The following is a 17884-nucleotide window of genomic DNA, read 5'->3' on the forward strand; positions in this document are numbered from 1 at the left end:
TAGACTTCCCAAAACACCCCAGTAACACTTTCAACGATTTAAGTACCTAAGCACCTGAGAAATTCTGGGTATCGTTTTAGAAAAAAAACTTCGAGAAAAACGCACTTAAAGTTTTAAGTTAAAATTAAACTCTCTAAGTTAAACGACACAAAGTCTTTGAAAATAGTTTGAATTTTGAAAAAAAAAACTTTTAGAAAGATATTGTTGAATATCTAAACTGTCAAAATATGTAAGTAGAAGCAATTGTTTCCATTGAAATTCCCCTGCGGGTAGGAGGGACCCCTCAGAGTTCGGGGGGGAAACCGAATACACCCGCTGTAAGGCATGCCTGTCGTAAGAGGCGACTAAGATCCTGGCCACCAGTCCAGAGTAGTGTGGAAACTCAACTGGTCGTAACTGGTCATACCAAAGATTTTAACCTGGTACCACGGGGAGCAGTTAGCCCTTGGAGGTAACTCCAATCTGCTCATTGGGTTTGGCCCTTTGTGGAGATTCGTGGTGGCTGTGGTTAAAACCCAAATCGCGGGAAGAATTGACTTAGTCAGTTCAAATATGGAGTTGCATTGCAACCTGGTGCCGCGCACATAGTACGGTAGAGGTTTTAGATGGGCCACGAACCCTACCAAGGTGGTTAGTGTGTCCATGCCACACTGCCAATTGGTACTGAAAATGTTTACCCAATTTTCAGGGCGCTGATCAACGCATTGTATTGATCCGTTGTGCTTCTGAGCACCGTGGAGTTAAGCTGTCGACAGTAGGATCCCACGTTAAACACAACTAAACGTTGTTTCCATTGGAAATACCAAATTTCAAACAAATTCTTTCAAACTACACGAAGTAAAAAAAGTTTGGACAAATCTCGGGAAAACTTTTGTCATCGATTGAATGTACCAGTGAATAGTATATAGGGACTTGTCAAATCGCGTTTACCATGATCTTTAGTATATATTAAATTCAGGGCTGCAGCTGGAAATACCAGAAGTAATATTTTATCAATAAAATCCAGAGGGAGCTTCTATAACCTATTTGCGAACTATCGTCAATATTCATATGAACTTTTTCTGTGGTTTCGATGGATGAAAGATTAATTATCCGATTTATGCCGCGATGAACTTATCAAGATCTTAACATATTAGGAACTACTGAAAAAAGTATGCGAGAAAACAAGTTAAAATTAATCAAATAATCTATATATGCTGGGATGAACTTATCAAGGCCTTAACATTTTGGTAACTACCGGAAAAATTAACCAAGAAAATAAGTTTAAAATAAACTTGAAATTTTTTAAAAAGAATACACTACACCGAATTTTCGCCCAAATCTGCTAAACATTTTTTAATTGTGTATATTTAAGCATTAAGGTATTTTACCCTAGCTTAACTCTTTTGGAAAGACGACTGTGTACCAAAGTGCGTAAGAGAGCACGAAGCAAATCATGTGTCAGCTTATGGAAATAATTAAAGTAAATAAAGGCCTAAATTTTACAATGTTTGCAAAGTGATAAAGTTAAATTAAGTAATTACACGTTTATTTTCGGTGACTGGAGAAAAACAAATTTAAAGCGCAGAGCAAGAAAATGTCACGTGATGGGGGGATAAAAGAACCAAACAGAAGCAGAGTAAGAATTAATGAAATTCTGTGAAATTGAGAAAAGAACTTTTATTAACAAAAAGTGAAGTAGAAAAGAAAAGAGAAAAGGGGAAGACAGAGGAAGAAAGAGAGCGAGAAAGGCAGAGGAAAAGGAGAAGCGTGAAGGAAAAAGGTAATGATATAATAATCTTTAAAGCACTTGCGAAATCATTAAAGTCATCACTTAACTACAGTTATACCGCTAATAATATTTGCCTCTAATGAATTTATGTGCACTTTGAAGTTGAATTGAAATATCATTTGCACAGGAAATGCGTTTGTGTTGCGCATTGCAACATAAAATCGCAACAAATCTGCAACTGAGCAGCAAGACAGAGCGGAAGCGAGTCGAGTGCTGGCATAGGTCAGTAGCCAAGCAACTGTTGCCACTAAAAGCGCACTACGATTCGGTTAGACAACACTTGAGCTAGACCTAGTGGTGTGTGGCACCACATTAGAGGCGCTTTCTTTTCGCCTACGGTACACAACAGTAACTTCCAGCAAGCAACTGTACAGCGCTGTGGGCCAAGCAGCTGTCATCAAAGCATTCTAACCGCAACAGCATGGCACGCCTCTTGGCCAACACAATGTGGTGGCTGTGGTGTGACGCGGTCACAAGCCGGCGACGACGCCGTCGCTGAAGATACTCATGACTTTTAATTACTACGCCAGCGCACTGGGCGACAAAGCGACTTCCGCTACTTCCGTGCGCTACTTTACGCTCCTTCACCACAATTTGCCGTCGCCAGCGCGCATCCGCCGCAACCGGTTTGCTGTTGACTTGCCTGACCCCACCAAAAAAGAGATTGTAAGCTACGCCGTTCTTTCTTCTTTAACTATGCATTTTTGTAGAGTCACAGCCGTCAACGGTTGTCGGGGGGAGTTTCTTTAAATCTGTTGCATGTCTTAATGGCTTGTTAGCCAACATTTTTCGACAATTAAATTGTGTTCTTTTAATTACAAGCCGTTTATTTTTGGTGCTACTTTCACATATTGTACTAATGGCGGCGGATTTGTGTCGAATTCTGCTGCGGCCAAGCCTTTTCTCCACCTTTCGTTCAGGTTCTTTAAAATTAGCGTAAATGGGTCACAAGCTTGCTGTGTCTTCTTGCTAGTTGGTTCTCAAATTTTGCTGCATGTTTAAACAAAAAGTTAATACCGTTAAATGAGAGCAGCACAAATAACAGATTCGGAATTAATACCGAATTTCAGTGAAAAGCTTTGATTTATTTAGTTGAGCAGCACAAATTAATAATAAATCCTATTACACAGCAAGAAAAGCAATTTAATTGCTTAAAATGCTAACTAATTGGCTGCTACTTTAAAAGAGCAAGAAAAGAGAGTATAAGAAAGTTAAAACCTTAAAGAATGCGAGAGAGCACAAGTACATGTGAGACGGCTTAACGCCATTACAACAGTTAAGTAGAAATCTGCGTGACCTATTTCAGTTTCAGCTAATTATATAAATATTTAAAAGTAAGCTTTCTTGCTGAGCTTATAAGAAGAAAGATGAAAGCTCAAAACCTCAAAAGCTCGGGTTTCTGTTGCTTTCATTTACCTGCAAAAGTCTAAAGCTCAAAAGCTTCGATTTCTATTACTTTCAAGCTCCTGCAAATGTTTTAAAGAAAATTTATTGCTCAGAATCTTACTCTAACTGCTGTGAGACAACATCTTTTTGCAAAAAAATAATTGTTACGCCCTAGCTTCAGGACCATGACTCAAAGAATCTTATACAAGCATTCAACCCTCTCGAACACGGAAGTTCTAACCAAAATAATTACGACCAATCTATAGTATTTTCGATGGCGAGTCTTTTGGATCGACAATGAAATGAATTGGAATAAAAAGAGAGTGAGAGAAAGCTAGAGATAAAGTAGCGTGCTGTAATCAGTTAACACTATGCTTTATAGCAGAAATAGAGAAATCTTTAGCTAGGTTAGGTAAGATGGCTGATCAAAAATCACACGTAGACTAATAGTCTTTTGTGTTGCCATTAAAAAAGAACTCCCGTGTTCGGACTTACAGATTGGCGAAGCGCTTTGTAGCCAATACATAGTTACACAAACGCTTGCCTGAAACACCCGCCAGTTCGGTGGGATGGCCAAAGGTATGTGCCCCCAAGTGTCTACGTCTTGACCTCCTAAGCGCGGGACAGTCAAGCAGGAAGTGTTGTCTTGTTTCTACCGCATTTTCTTCCAAACAGCTTCTACAGTCGGCATCCGGTAAGATACCCATTCTTCCGCATGTAAGCCAATAGGACAGTGGCCTGTTAAGAGTCCCAATAATAATGAGAGGTTAGCCTTATTGAGGGCTAAGTGATCATTAGATCTCCTGCGATCTATCTTGGAAATTAATATGTTGGAAAACTAATCTAAGCAACAGTTTGTCCATCTTTGAGATTTTTATTTGGGTTCGAATTTGGGAACAGTATATTAATCTAAGCAATTCTATTCGTGAGTATGAATTTATAAATCTGTGTTCATTTCAATATTCCTATAAGGATCATAAAAAGCTTTTAAGCCCGTTACCAAGGCTAGATCTTTTCTCTTGCTTTTAACAAATTTTGAAGCTCGAAACACGAGGCAGATAGTTTAAGAAAGCGCTCTGAAATTAATACTGCTTTTTTAAATAGCTAAATATGATTCTTATACACTTAACCTCAAAGCCGTTTTAGTAAATCTTAGTTTTGGACCGTTAACATAAATAAGTTTTCCAAGATAATTGAATGCTAAATATCTTGCAAGGATTTAAAGGGTATTTTAAGCATTAGTTCTTGGCTGAGTTTTTGGAAAGTAGAGTTGGCTTGGTAGTTTAGAGGTTTTTAAACATATATGTAGGTAAGTTGATGGGATATCTAATGGAGCACCCAAGTCTTTCGGAAACCCATTGTGCAAAAACTAAGTAGAGCGAAAATTTGAGAAGCAAAAATCCACGTAAACCCTTACTTGAAGTTTTTGCTTTAATAAAATTAAATTTAATTCAAATTTCTTGTGAGTATTTATAGCGCTCTTTGGCAACCAACTGGTTGGTAGAGTGAGAGAGTGTCAGAAGTATTTGTATGCAAACAGGAGACTATAAAAAAAGTGCTGCCAAGTACTGTCATACTCAAGTGTAAACTCAATTGAAGAGTTGGGAATGTTACAAAGCACACTTTCTTATAGAAAGTAGACTCGAAAAACTCTAAAAAATTATATTTTATTGCAGAAAATAATTCCGACCTTGTTAAAGAGAGTAATAATTGTGTTAACATTTTTACATTCCTGAGAAAAATACTAAACTTTCTTAAGTTTAATTTGCACCGTCAATAATAAAAGTCCGAAACATCTTATATGCATAAGTACATAGTAAGTCTTGGCCTAAAACCCAAGCATTGCGAGCGACTTAACCAACAACAAACTCGCTGACATAAAAAGGGTTTAATTACTGTTCTGCTGAATACAACTGCTGTCATTAAAACTGCTTTCGTTTGTTGTCTGGCTGCGCTGGCTGTCACTGATTGCATGGTGCGCGCTGTTTTTGTTGTTGTCAAAGTAGTAAATCTGTTTATGGTCATAAAATGAGTATGAAGGTTTATTATTACAGTATTTAAACAACGACGGGTTTTATGATTTTCTACCTAACTTCTCACCGCTTTCCTCCAATAAATCCGCCAAGTGTCAACAGCTGAAACTGCGTCAAGGGTGAAATCTGTTGAAACAGAGCAATAAATTTGTTTTTGAGGTTGAAAAGAACAGAAAAGTTAAGTTTTACTACTGACTTGGTAAGAGTATAAAGGAAGTATGTCGCAAGGGGGCAGAGAGGGCATGACACAGTGAAAGAATTTATTAAATTACTGAATTACCAGGCAGAAAACAATGTGGTTAGATACAAACAAACTCATATACATATATGTATATGCATAACTACATACTGCATGAATAATGCGCTGGCAATATTTTCATTATTTTTTTTAATTTTTTTTATATTATAAAAATATAATTTTCATAAGTCACCCATACTGTGTCAATCATAACGGTGACAATGCGCAATTAACACAGTCATTCAGACAGTCATTCGCTTGCGTTTATCCCGTCATTACGGCGTTCATTGCCTGCATTCTTTCACGCCGTGTTCATACCGTCAGCAGCCAAACAACAGTTAGCGTTTTGCCAGTCATCAGCACTGTCGAACGTGTCACTGCAGCGCTGGCGGTTACTTGCCATGCCCGAGTCATCAACAGGAAGCGGAAATCCCAATTACGCTGCCATTTAAAATGCTGCTGCCGCGGCAACGTATTCTAATGGTATCATTTGCTGCTGCTGCTGCTGAGGATGCTACGCGTGCAGCCAACGCTGATGACTCGGCAGCAAAACAGTATCGGCTTTGCGTTGCAATATTCGTTCAAGGCTTTAAGGTTAATTCGCTGTGGAATTTTAGGTATTTAAATTGGTTTTAAATAAATTTTAAATTATATTTTTTTTTAAAGAGCTTGTGTTAAAATAATGAGTATAAAGACGCTTCAAGTGCATGCACACAAGTTTTTATTGAAAATATATGTAGTTAGTTGAACTTCTCCAACTCGAATCAAAATTTTATTAACTTTGGCTTCTATTGCCACTTAACGAGCTCGAGTTATGTACAATTTCGAGTTATTGGAATTCAACAGGAACAACTTTCTAAGCTAAGGGCTAAGGGCTAAAGGCTAAAAACATATGTATATAAAAAATTATAAAAAAAAATATTTTTCGAAAAAAACTGAAATTTAGAAAAAATTACAAAAAAATAGTTTTCGAAAAATAAATTAAAAACTAAATACATAAAAACATTTTTAGAAAAAAGATTAAGGGTTAAATACATAAAAAATTACAAAAAAAAATTTTTTAAAAATTTGAAAGTTAAAAAAAATTAAAAAAAAAAATAATTTTCGAAAAATAAATTAAAAACTAAACACATAAAAACATTTTTCGAAAAAAAATTAAGGGCTAAATACATAAAAAATTACAAAAAAATATTTTTCGAAAAAAATTGAAAGCTAAAAAAAATACAAAAAATATTTTTCGAAAAAATTGAAAGCTAAAAAAAAAATTACAAAAAAATAGTTTTCGAAAAATAAATTAAAAACTAAACACATAAAAACATTTTTCGAAAAAAAAATTAAGGGCTAAATACATAAAAAATTACAAAAAATATTTTTCGAAAAAGAAATTGAAGATTAAACACATAAGAACAATTTTCGCAAAAGAAATTAAAGACTAAACACATAAACAATTAAAAAAAATATTTTTCGAAAAAAAATTAAAAGCTAAAAAAAAATTAGAAAAAAAATAATTTTCGAAAAAAATTAAGGGCTAAACACATAAAAAAATTTTTCGAAAATAAAAAAATAAGGGCTAAATACATAAAAAATTACAAAAAAATAGTTTTCGAAAAAGAAAACTAAACACATAAAATTCCAAAAAAATATTTTTCAAAATGAAAAAAATTTCTAAGCAAATAATGAAAAAATTAAGCTGCAAAGAGTATCTAAAAAATAGAAAGTAATAATATGTTTCTCAAAATATTTCAAAAATAATTTATATATACTACATACATATACAAATAAAAGAAAAACAAAAACTTAGTTTTTTTTTTGTATAAAAACTTTTTTTTATATTTTTTTATACATTTAGGTATAATTTTATATATTTTAATTTTTTTTTATTTTGCAAATAACTAATTTTTTAGGTTCTGATATAATTTGAGTCCAAAATCTTTATAATTCAAGTTATTTTCACTTTAATATTTTTAATGCAGTTTTTGAGTTTAGATTTTAAATTTTCATTGCAGTAAATATATAAAAATAAATCAACGGTCTGAACAGGGATTATAATAAACTGAAATAAATCCATATTACAAGAATTTTTGCAAAACAATTTTTTTCTGTCAAAGAGCGTCTAATAACAACAATACCGACAAGCTTTTAATTAATCGTAATTGTTTACTTTTCCTCTTTGAACTAATGACGGCCAAATTAGCGACAACACGCATCCAAATGTCAGATAGCAAAGAGAGTAGTACAAACATATATGAATATATTTTAATTAAAATGTACTAAAGCTGTGAAATCATCAACGGATTATGTACATTAATAGTGCTTGTATTATACATACATGTTTAATGAAGCAATATTGTTGAAAAATCTGTTGAATTGTATGAGAGCTATATATATATATAAAAAGTATATATACAAACTCACATATATGTATGTTCTTTTGAATATCCTGTGCATAACATGATGTGTATATACACTAGTAAATATTGGCTTAACAGTTGTATATAAGGCAAAACTATGTATACATATATGGGTCAAGCTTGGACTGAGCGAACAAACAATGCGTGAAAATATATGTTTAAACATAGATAGTAATTATATACATATTTATATATAATGTATGTATAAACATTTGCCTAGCAATTTTTCTTGCAACACAAAGCAAGTAAAAACAAGTATACTTATATACACAAACATTATATATTGCAGCAATTTATCTTTTGTAGAAAAAAAATTAATTCTTCGAATTTTTTATCAGAGCGTTGTCGCTAATAAATTTCTAAATGAAGTGCAAAGAAATACACAGCTTATTGTGCGTGTGCATATTGGGCATGTTGGCCCATTGCCGTTTGCAACTAATATCTCATATAACAAAGCTTTGCCGCTAGTAATATTAAAACAACAAGTTGTAGATACACTAAATTATGACATTTTCGAAAATCGATACGCACATAGATTAGAGGATAGCCTTAAATGGTCTTTGGTATAATTGAATGCACGTAAATTTTCGAGCGCTACAAATTGTTGGAGTATTTTTAGCAATTTACTGAAAGCTAAATTTGAACATTTCAAATGTTACACATCATTAATGATTGATGTAGTTCACAATAATAAATATTAAATGGCGTAAGGCATGCTTGACAGTGTATATGGGTACAACATTGAGGTTATAGAGACCAAAAATCACACACATTGGTTCGACAAGCTCTCACCAGCAAGTGAGGCGACATAGAAAGAAATAAAAAATATTGAACTATAATCATGCATACTACTGTTGCAACAAAATATTTTTAATAAATTAAATTGAAAATTATCAAGCAATAATAGCGATAATTTTTCAAAAAAAAATCGCAATTTTCTATCTTCTTATCTTATCATGTAAAAAAAAAAATAAAGATCAAATGTTTAAGTAATAAATATAAATTAAGAAAAATTGATACCGATTAATTCCATTATCAAAGATATCGATAAAAAAATAAAGATCAAATGTTTAAGTAATAAATATAAATTAAGAAAAATTGATACCGATTAATTCCATTATCAAAGATATCGACAATTTTCAAGAAATTTTAAAATGCTCCATATTCTTATAATTTAGTTGAATTAAATGTTTAGGGAATGAATATAAAATATCGATAACTTGGATACAACACTGAAAATTATGCCTTGCGCTAACTTCTCTCGCAAGAAAAGCAACACAAGTACTTAAATCGTCTCTTTAGTGCAATAATCGATAACTATATTTATCGATAAAAGCAAATATATCGAAATTTAATTGTTAATTAAAAATAATTTGTAACTCTTATAACATCAGTTTTCAGCAAGTTGGCAATAATTATCAAAATTATCGATAACATCGAAACAAAACTGCGTACTAGCGGTGCGCTCACTTTGTTCGCAAGCATATCGAGGAAAATTCTTGAAAGTGTTGCTTTGAGAAAGAATGAATGTCGTTATTTATCGACACCAGAAAATATATCGACATTGGAATTTTTAATTCAAACTAATCGTTTGATCTTTAGGAACTTGCTCATATTTATTAAAATATGGACTAAAAATATTCCTTAGTAAGAATTGAAATACATATTGAGAAATATATACACATATAGACATTTTTCTTTTTCTTAAACATCTTTTTCTATGTTAAATGTACCAGCAACTCTAAAAAAAATTACCAAAATCATAAGGTACACTTTAATGAATAATTAAAATATATAGTACACATATATATTTATGGCACCACGAGTGAGAGGCCAAATGGACTTAAGTATTTTTAATCGACTTTATATAATCAGTTTTATAAGTTATCGATTTTTTTCAAATAACTGTGCTTATATTAAGAAAAAAATATCGATTATTTATGATCGATAATATTAGTTATCGACTTTAAATAATCGATTATACTGGTTATCGATTTAAAAATAATCGATTATATTAGTTATATAGTACACATATGTATGTATGTACGTATGTGAGTATTTATGGCCACCACGAATGAGAGGCCAAATGGACTTAAGTATTTTTAATCGACTTTATATAATCCGTTTTATTAGTTATCGATTTTTTTTCAAATAACTTATGAAGTCAGTTATTTGAAAAAAAATTGATTATTTGTTATCGATAATATTATTTATCGACTTTATATAATCGATTATAATAGTTATCGATTTTTAGTAACTGTCATTATTGAGTATCGACTTTATATAACCGATAATTCTGGTTATCGATTTTAAATTATCGATTATATTAGTTATCGATTTTTTTAATTAACTATCATTATGTGCGATTGGTTGTTACATACAGACTCTAAATGATTTGAAAAAGGAATATTTTCATTCAATATAAACATAAAGACAGTCCAAGCGCTTAGCAACAAGCTTCAAATAAGCGATTTAAGTACAGCAGCACTGTAGGTTTGAGTGGCAAGCAACTCGAACCGATGAAATTTCTTTAAGAACTTACCCATACTGTGATCCATAGTTACATGTATTTGCATTACATGCATAAGTATTTCAAACAGGAATTTGAGCCAGTTTAAATTTATTTTTGCAACAAAAAAATTAAATCCTTAAACAATTGTTCGAAGCATTCGCGCTCTTCGGCGGAAGTGAACTTGTTGATTTTCATGCAGCAGACATTGCGGCGCATTTCATACAACAACAGCAACTCTTTTATAAATACTTAAGCAGCTTGTTATTGTTTAATAAATGCTTATTCGTTGTTGTTGTTGTTTATTTTAAGGAAGAAGGCAATCGGATACGTTGCAGTTAATTTCAGTTACCATAAATAAGCGCTGGCAAAGCCTTAGCCAACTAACCCACAAGCGTTGGAATTTGTATGGAGCAAAATTACGAATGAAACGTCGAAGCGATGCGCGCAATTACCGAACAAAACAACACAACAACAATGTCGTTGAACGCGTAAGTTGTTTGATGTTTAACAGGCAGCTTAGAAGCTGGATAAAAAATCAAAAAAATAAATAAATAAAATAAAGTTGGAAAAGTAATACAAAGCGTATCAACAATAATCCGCGACAACAGCAACATTAGCAGCATCAGCGTAATGGCTTAGCTACAATTTCAGCGCGTTGTTGCCGGAGCGGAGCACCATGGCAGCGTGCAACAATTTCTGTTGTTATTTTTCTAGTTATTTGCAGCTTTATTTTCATTGAGCTCTGTTTTTTTCGCTTGCCTTTGCTCTTTATTGTTTTTCTTTTTTCAATTTTTTTATTTTCTTGATTATGGCTTATAATCTCACAGTGTCAGCAGCTACTCAACGCTTCGCCATTTAAATGAGCAACACAAAAAATTATGAAAAAAGCAACCAAATAATGCTGAAGAATACAAAAACTGAGACGAATCCAAAAACATTGAAATTTTCTCACGCTTTTAGCGCTGTAAGTCGCTGAAAATTGAAAAACTGACTCCAGCGAAAAAATCGCATGCTAATTTCAAGCAACTTACAAGTCTAGCTCATCTTCCAAGCGCATTTAGCTGGAAATCCGCGCAATTCTACACTCCCCACAAGAGCTAGCCGGCACTAACTGAAGCTGCAGCAAATTTAAATGCTTAGCTAACTGTAAAAGTATTAATTTAGACAGCTCTGCGGCATGACGAAGCGCTTTTTTGTGCAGCCATCCACTTTGTGTACAGTTAGTTCAATTGGTTTTCAAGCGCGGCTTAGAAAATGCACTTCGTTTCGGCTATTGTCTGCAATTTTATACGCTTCGTAAATGTAAAGCGTTCAGCATTTTATTGTTTTACAAGTACAAAACAGGGATTCTAAATTATTCCGATAATTTGTTATACTTATTCGTTTTACGATTTGGGCGCTCCTCTTCATCTTTTTGTTGTTGCAGCGAGAGAAAATGTTATCCAAATAGTTTTTTTTAATGCTGCAGAGTTTCAGTTTTTAACCGGGTCGAGCCAATACCCAGGATGACTGAAGTACTTTCGAGTAATACTCCTTTTTGCGTTGATAAATCTGGATCCGTAAGCTTAACATTCTTTGAAATGTTGGTGCTCACTGTCTCTCCAAAAACTTTTTGTTGAATGCCGTCGAGTTTTTGTTTATACTTGGATCCGTGGACTCAACTTTCTTTAAATATTGGTTTATACTTGCCTTCTGACTAACTTTGTAGTCAATCTTGGACGAGTTCATAATGGCACTCTTGTATCTTCGGACTTATAGCTGAAGCACAATTGAAACCAACAGCTTTCAACTCAAGTTCCTATATTCACTAAACTTCTCGTTTTTACTCTTTTATTTCTGTACTTTTCAAACTAAACCTTCCCGACAGCTTTAGTGTCTTTGATGAAACATCTGAGGCATGAGGCAAAAATAGTTCTACCAGATACCGTAATCCAAGCTTCAAAAGCTGTAATATCTCTTTGAGAGAAATCATACAAACAACAAGGAAGCTGTTACCATCAAAGAGTTCATCAGAAACCCCAGCAAATTTATTGCTGATGCTGCTGCTCCGACCACTCCGGAGCCAGATGAAGACGATGGTATGGGTTTTAGTTTCTTCGACCGAAATTCTCAATACTAAAGTTCAATCCAGTATTGTATCGTGATTGAAATGGGTACTTACAACTCTTCTTCTTAATGACTTATAAAATTCTATTTCTTAATGCTATCCGATAAAACGAGGATTGGAACGACGTCTTTGGGTAGCTGTGGAATTGCATAAAAAACTTATGTTTGACATTTCCTAGAAAGGGAGAAGTTGTTATTAAAAAAATACCCATAACATCAGACTTTACTAGACTTAAAGTTAAAATGTATTTACGTTCCTTTGGGTGGCCTTTGCAATTTCTATTAACTTTTATAGGAATAACCACATACCAACGAGAAGATCCCAAAAATAATACGAAGACAAAAATTTCTAAGAAAAATTTTTTCTACGACCGATACAGCTGGAAAAGTTTCAAAATACAATCATTAGTTGGTATGGTACGGTAAGAAAAGAATTCAAGACAAGATATTGAGATTGAACATGAAATAATTCAACTCTGATTGCTTCAGATAAAGTCATAATCGGCAGACAGAGACAGAGACATAGATTAGAAGAGGAGCAAAGAAACAAAGAAACAGAGAGATATTCACAGAGACAGAGAATAAGAGAAAGAAGAGGACATAGATTGGAGGAGGAATAAGGGAAGAGATAAAATAAGCGACAGAAATAGAGACAAAGACAGAGACATAGATTCAAAGAGAAGTTTCATTTAAGTCGAGACCAAAATTATATTTTACAGTAGGCGTTTCATAGTCGAACTAATTATCAAACCAAACTGGTGAAGTGTGATAAAATGGCGTTCTTTTTCAAACTTCTAACACAAGAATTCTAAACAGTCATTCAAAAGACTTAAATTTCAAACTTAAACTTCAGAAATCTGCTAAGACTTCAACATTTGCGGTCGCAGTCGTTAAGTTCCAACAGTTTCAGCCAGCAGTTCGTTACACCATTGCAGTCATAGTGTTGAACATGCAACAATGGGGTTAATAGAAAAGTGCGCCATACCAGGCCGGCACCACAAAGTTGTTGATGTAGACTGGCTGGTATGCGGCGTTGAGTAGTTGTCGGTTAGACGGCTGTTGTTATCAACACTTCAACTGTCAGTTAGTTGCGCGCAGTTAGCGCGCATTTAATGCTGAGTAGCAATGCGCTCAAGTGGCATTAAATGATCGAAAATGCGGCAATATGAGCTGCCAAGGCGGCAAAGGCATGCAGGCGAGTGGGCGTGGTGTGGACGAGTGATGAAGACTGCGCTGCCAAGGGTGTAGGCAACAGCAACAACAAGTGCCTGACTGCATATGATAGCGGGAAAAGAGGGGGCAAACATGAAATTAGCATTAAGCTGTGGCAGGCAAGTAATGCTCATATTACCAACAACAACAACACTGGCAATAGCAGCAGAGCAACAAATTAACGGCAAATGAGCCGTCATAATTATGACAAGCCAAAGGCAGTGCAAACGTTTTCAAACGGAACTTCAATTCTTCAGTTTTTCGTGGCTCTTGTTGTTGGCGTTGTTGCAGCGTTCATGCAAATGCAAGCGCTTGCAGATAATGCGTTCGCTGGCTGTACTTGCCACAGCTCGTATGTTAGGCACTCCAATTGCAGTGCGCATGGTATTGAATGTTGTTTTTGGGGTGCTCAAGTGTTGCTGCAAGCTGCTGCTGCTGACACAAATTAACTGGAATGAAAGCAATTCCTGTGGTATGCAAGAAATATGTAAGTCAGCAAAAAAAAATCGAAAACCATATTAAAGTTGAATCGTGGTGTAATTGTGATCTCCAAAGCAAAAAAAAAGAACAAAAAAAATTAAAAAAAAAAAAACGAAAAATTCCTATAATCAACTGGCGCACTTCAGTGGCAGACATTAGAGATTAAAGCACAGAACACATTTTAGTGTAATTATTGCGGCAGCGTATTTGCTTTGATTGTCATTTTCAAGCAGCGTACAGAATTTTCTTAACACTTCTCTAATTTTCCAGGTTTTTGTGGCACATAATTTCATTTCAGCTAAGCTTATACCCACACACATGCACACATAAGCGTTTAGCGGCTACTTTGCAATTAGAAAACCAGCTACTTGGGAAAGGCAAATGAGTAATGAGTAAAGCAGAAGTTTTAGAAATTACATTTTCAGGGGGTTTTTTTCTCAGTATAATTTTCGCTAATAATTAGTTCAAAGTAAACTTAAAATAAAATTTTCTTTGTTCGTAAAATATTTATTATTATTTATTTTTTTTTTTAAGTGTGGAATATTTTATTTTTTTTAGTTCTTTTTTTCATAATAAATATATTTCATAATTTTTTTTTAAATTTTTTTGTAATATTTTTTTTAAATTTTATTATTAATTTTAGGTCTGATATTGTTTTTTATTATTAATTATGTAATATGTTTAGTTGTTTTTTTTTTATTATTTATTTTTTTTTAATTGTGAAATGTTTTATTTTTTAATTCTTACTTTTCATAATAAATATATTTTATAAACTTTTTTTGTTTAATTTTTTTTTTTACTTTTTTTAATCTTATTGTTAATTTTAGGTCTGATATTGTTTTTTTATTATTAATTATGTGATATGTTTAGTTGTTCTTTTTATTTTTATATGAATAATATTTTTTTTTTATTATTTATTTTTTTTTTATTGTGAAATATTTTTTTTTTTTAATTTTTATATGAATAATATTTTTTTTAACTTTTCAAACTTAATTTTTACATTTTTGTTTTTATTTATTTTAGAATTTTTTTAATCAAAAATAAAGAATTTGTTAATTTAAATTTTGAAAATTTTGGTATGTTTTATCTTTTAATTCTTACTTTTCATAACAAATACTTTTTTTTTAATTTGTTATTTACGGTTAGTTACAGGTCTGATATGTGCCGATATGGTTTTTGTAATAAAAAATAAATCAACATATTTAATTTTTTTTTACATTTTATATAAATAATAATTTTTAAGTTTTTAAAGTCATCTTTGAAACAAAATTAGTTTTCAAATTTTTGATTTTTTATTTACTCAAACAAAAAAAAATTTAAAATTGTTTTTTTTTTTTTTATTTTGATATGTCTGACATACACAACTTTATATAAATATTTTTGTAATAGTAAAAAAAATTTTTGTAATAGTAAAAGATAATAAAAATATATTTTTAAAACGTTTGAATAAAATTATTTCAAAATATTTTTAATAAAATATTTTTTTTTTTAATTTTGCAAAACTCTGCTACTCCAAAATAATGCATATTCTTCGGTATTTTTTTTTCTGTAAAAATATTTTTAAATTATTTTTTCTTTTTCGATTATTAATCTTTTTTTTAATTTTTTCAATTTTGTTTAATCAAAAATAAAGAATTTGTGCAATTGATTTTCTTTTATATAGTTTTTTCATATACACAAATTTTTATAAATATTTGTTATAATAGTAAAATATATTAAAAATATATATTTTTTAAATTTTTTTATTAAATTTTTTTTTAATTTTTTAATAAATTTTTTTTTTAACATTTTAATAAAATTATTTGTTTTTTAATTTTGGAAACTTCTTTGTTGTTATTATATTAAAATGTATTAAAAATATATATTTTTAAATTTTTAATTAATTTTTTAAGAATTTTTTTTTTACATTTAAAAAAAATGATTTGTTTTTTATTTTGGAAACTTCTTTATTGTTATAATAGTGAAATGTATTAGAAATATATATTTTTAAATTTTTTTATTAATATTTTTTTTTATTTTTTAATTTTAATAAAATTATTTGTTTTTTATTTTAAAAATATATTTTATAATAAAATGTATTAGAAATATATATTTGAATTTTTTTTAAATAAATTTTTTTTTAATAAATTTTTTTTAACATTTTAATAAAATTATTTGTTTTTTTTTTTTAATTTTGGAGGCTTCTTTACTCCAAAATAATGTATTTGCTCTGTTTCCTTTTTGTAAAAGTATTTTTTACTAATTTGTTTTCTATTTTTTCATTTTGAATAGTAAAGTAAAAGTATTCAAGCAAAAAATTCCCATCTATTATATTTAAAATTATTTTCCCCAAAACAATATAAATGTGGAAATTTAATAACTCGCACAGCCGTCATTGTCTGACAAGTGTGATGAATGAAATTTAAATTAACGCTCAAGCGCATTTCCAGCTATTATACTACTTACAAACATACACGTACATATGTAAATACACGCTGTGAAAATTGTTTATTACGCCACTCAACGGCAATCAACGAGCGAATGTCGGACGGCAGCTAAAGCGGCACTTTGGCATTTGTGGCAGCCACAAAATTCTTTTGCCCAATGAAGATATAATCTACTGCATAATCTAATCTACATTTGGCAAATTCGTTCGTCGATCTGCTCGAACATTTTGAAAATGTCTGTCTTATGACAGCAAGGAAAAAGAAATGACGAAAACAATCCAAGATTTTATGCTTGATACACACACACAGAAGTATTTTTTTTTATTCACAAGTGAAGGCGTGTTTTATATGTGAATGTATACTTGTGTTTAATTGTACTTGAAATGCAAATAAACATTAAGTTTTATTGACCGCATGTGAATATATTTGAAATGTACATCAATGGTGAATGTCGTGCAACGATGTACATACAATACTTTTTGACATTGCTCTTGGCATTTGTGACAAATAAAATAAAATTTTGTTGAAATTTTACCAAATGATAAAGTATCCGATAATATTCCAATAAAAACTTTACGGCGCTCACACTCTTCGCAGCCCCCGTAGCAAGATATTTATAATCCTACATGTTTTCACATTAGTTCGTTGTTGACTAAAAAGAAGACTATCCATCCAATATTCCGGGCAAAGTTTTCATTGTGGTTCTCTTCCTTTTTTCTGAGATATAATTTCTTTAAGGGGTTAGGTTTAATTAGAATTTTCAAAAAATTAATTTTTTTTTTGTGTAGCATCTTAAAAATATTCTCTGAAAATTTCACGTTGATCCGCTAATTAGTTTTTGAGTTATTCTACAAATAACAAAGAGAGCTCGGGCACTTCACAGCACTAGTAATGTCTTAGAGTTTAAAGGAACAATATTTTTTTTCTTTAACTATATTTGACTGCAATAGCAATGAGTTCAAGGTCTTCATAACCGACGACGATATTTATACCCTTAGAGGTTGATCATAATAATATAAAATAATGTCTGGAACCAAGTACTGTGATCGGTTCATTTATACTGGACGTAACTCCCCTCCATTAGTATTATTAATAGACATGATAGTACATTTTGGTAAAGTTACCAAAGCGTTTGTTACCGGAAGTGTTTGAAATTAAAGTAAATATTATTAATTTTATGAATTATTCAGTGAAATTGAAACCTTTTAGACCGAGACTAGTTCAAAGTTTTGAAAATACATGACTGTCGATTGATAAAAAATAAGTTGTACGAATATATATGTATATATATGTATATATGAACAAAATA

At 31.5% G+C, this 17884-nt stretch overlaps 1 protein-coding gene across 8 annotated transcripts in view; it reads left to right on the forward strand.

Moving 5' to 3' along the window:
* LOC105234203 (fasciclin-2) overlaps window positions 1-17884 on the forward strand; it is a 265932-nt gene that overhangs the window by 29233 nt on the left and 218815 nt on the right. The gene's annotated exons all lie outside the window — the stretch shown is intronic.

The sequence above is a fragment of the Bactrocera dorsalis genome, chromosome 4, assembly GCF_023373825.1.
Source record: "Bactrocera dorsalis isolate Fly_Bdor chromosome 4, ASM2337382v1, whole genome shotgun sequence".
Lineage (NCBI taxonomy): Eukaryota > Metazoa > Arthropoda > Insecta > Diptera > Tephritidae > Bactrocera > Bactrocera dorsalis.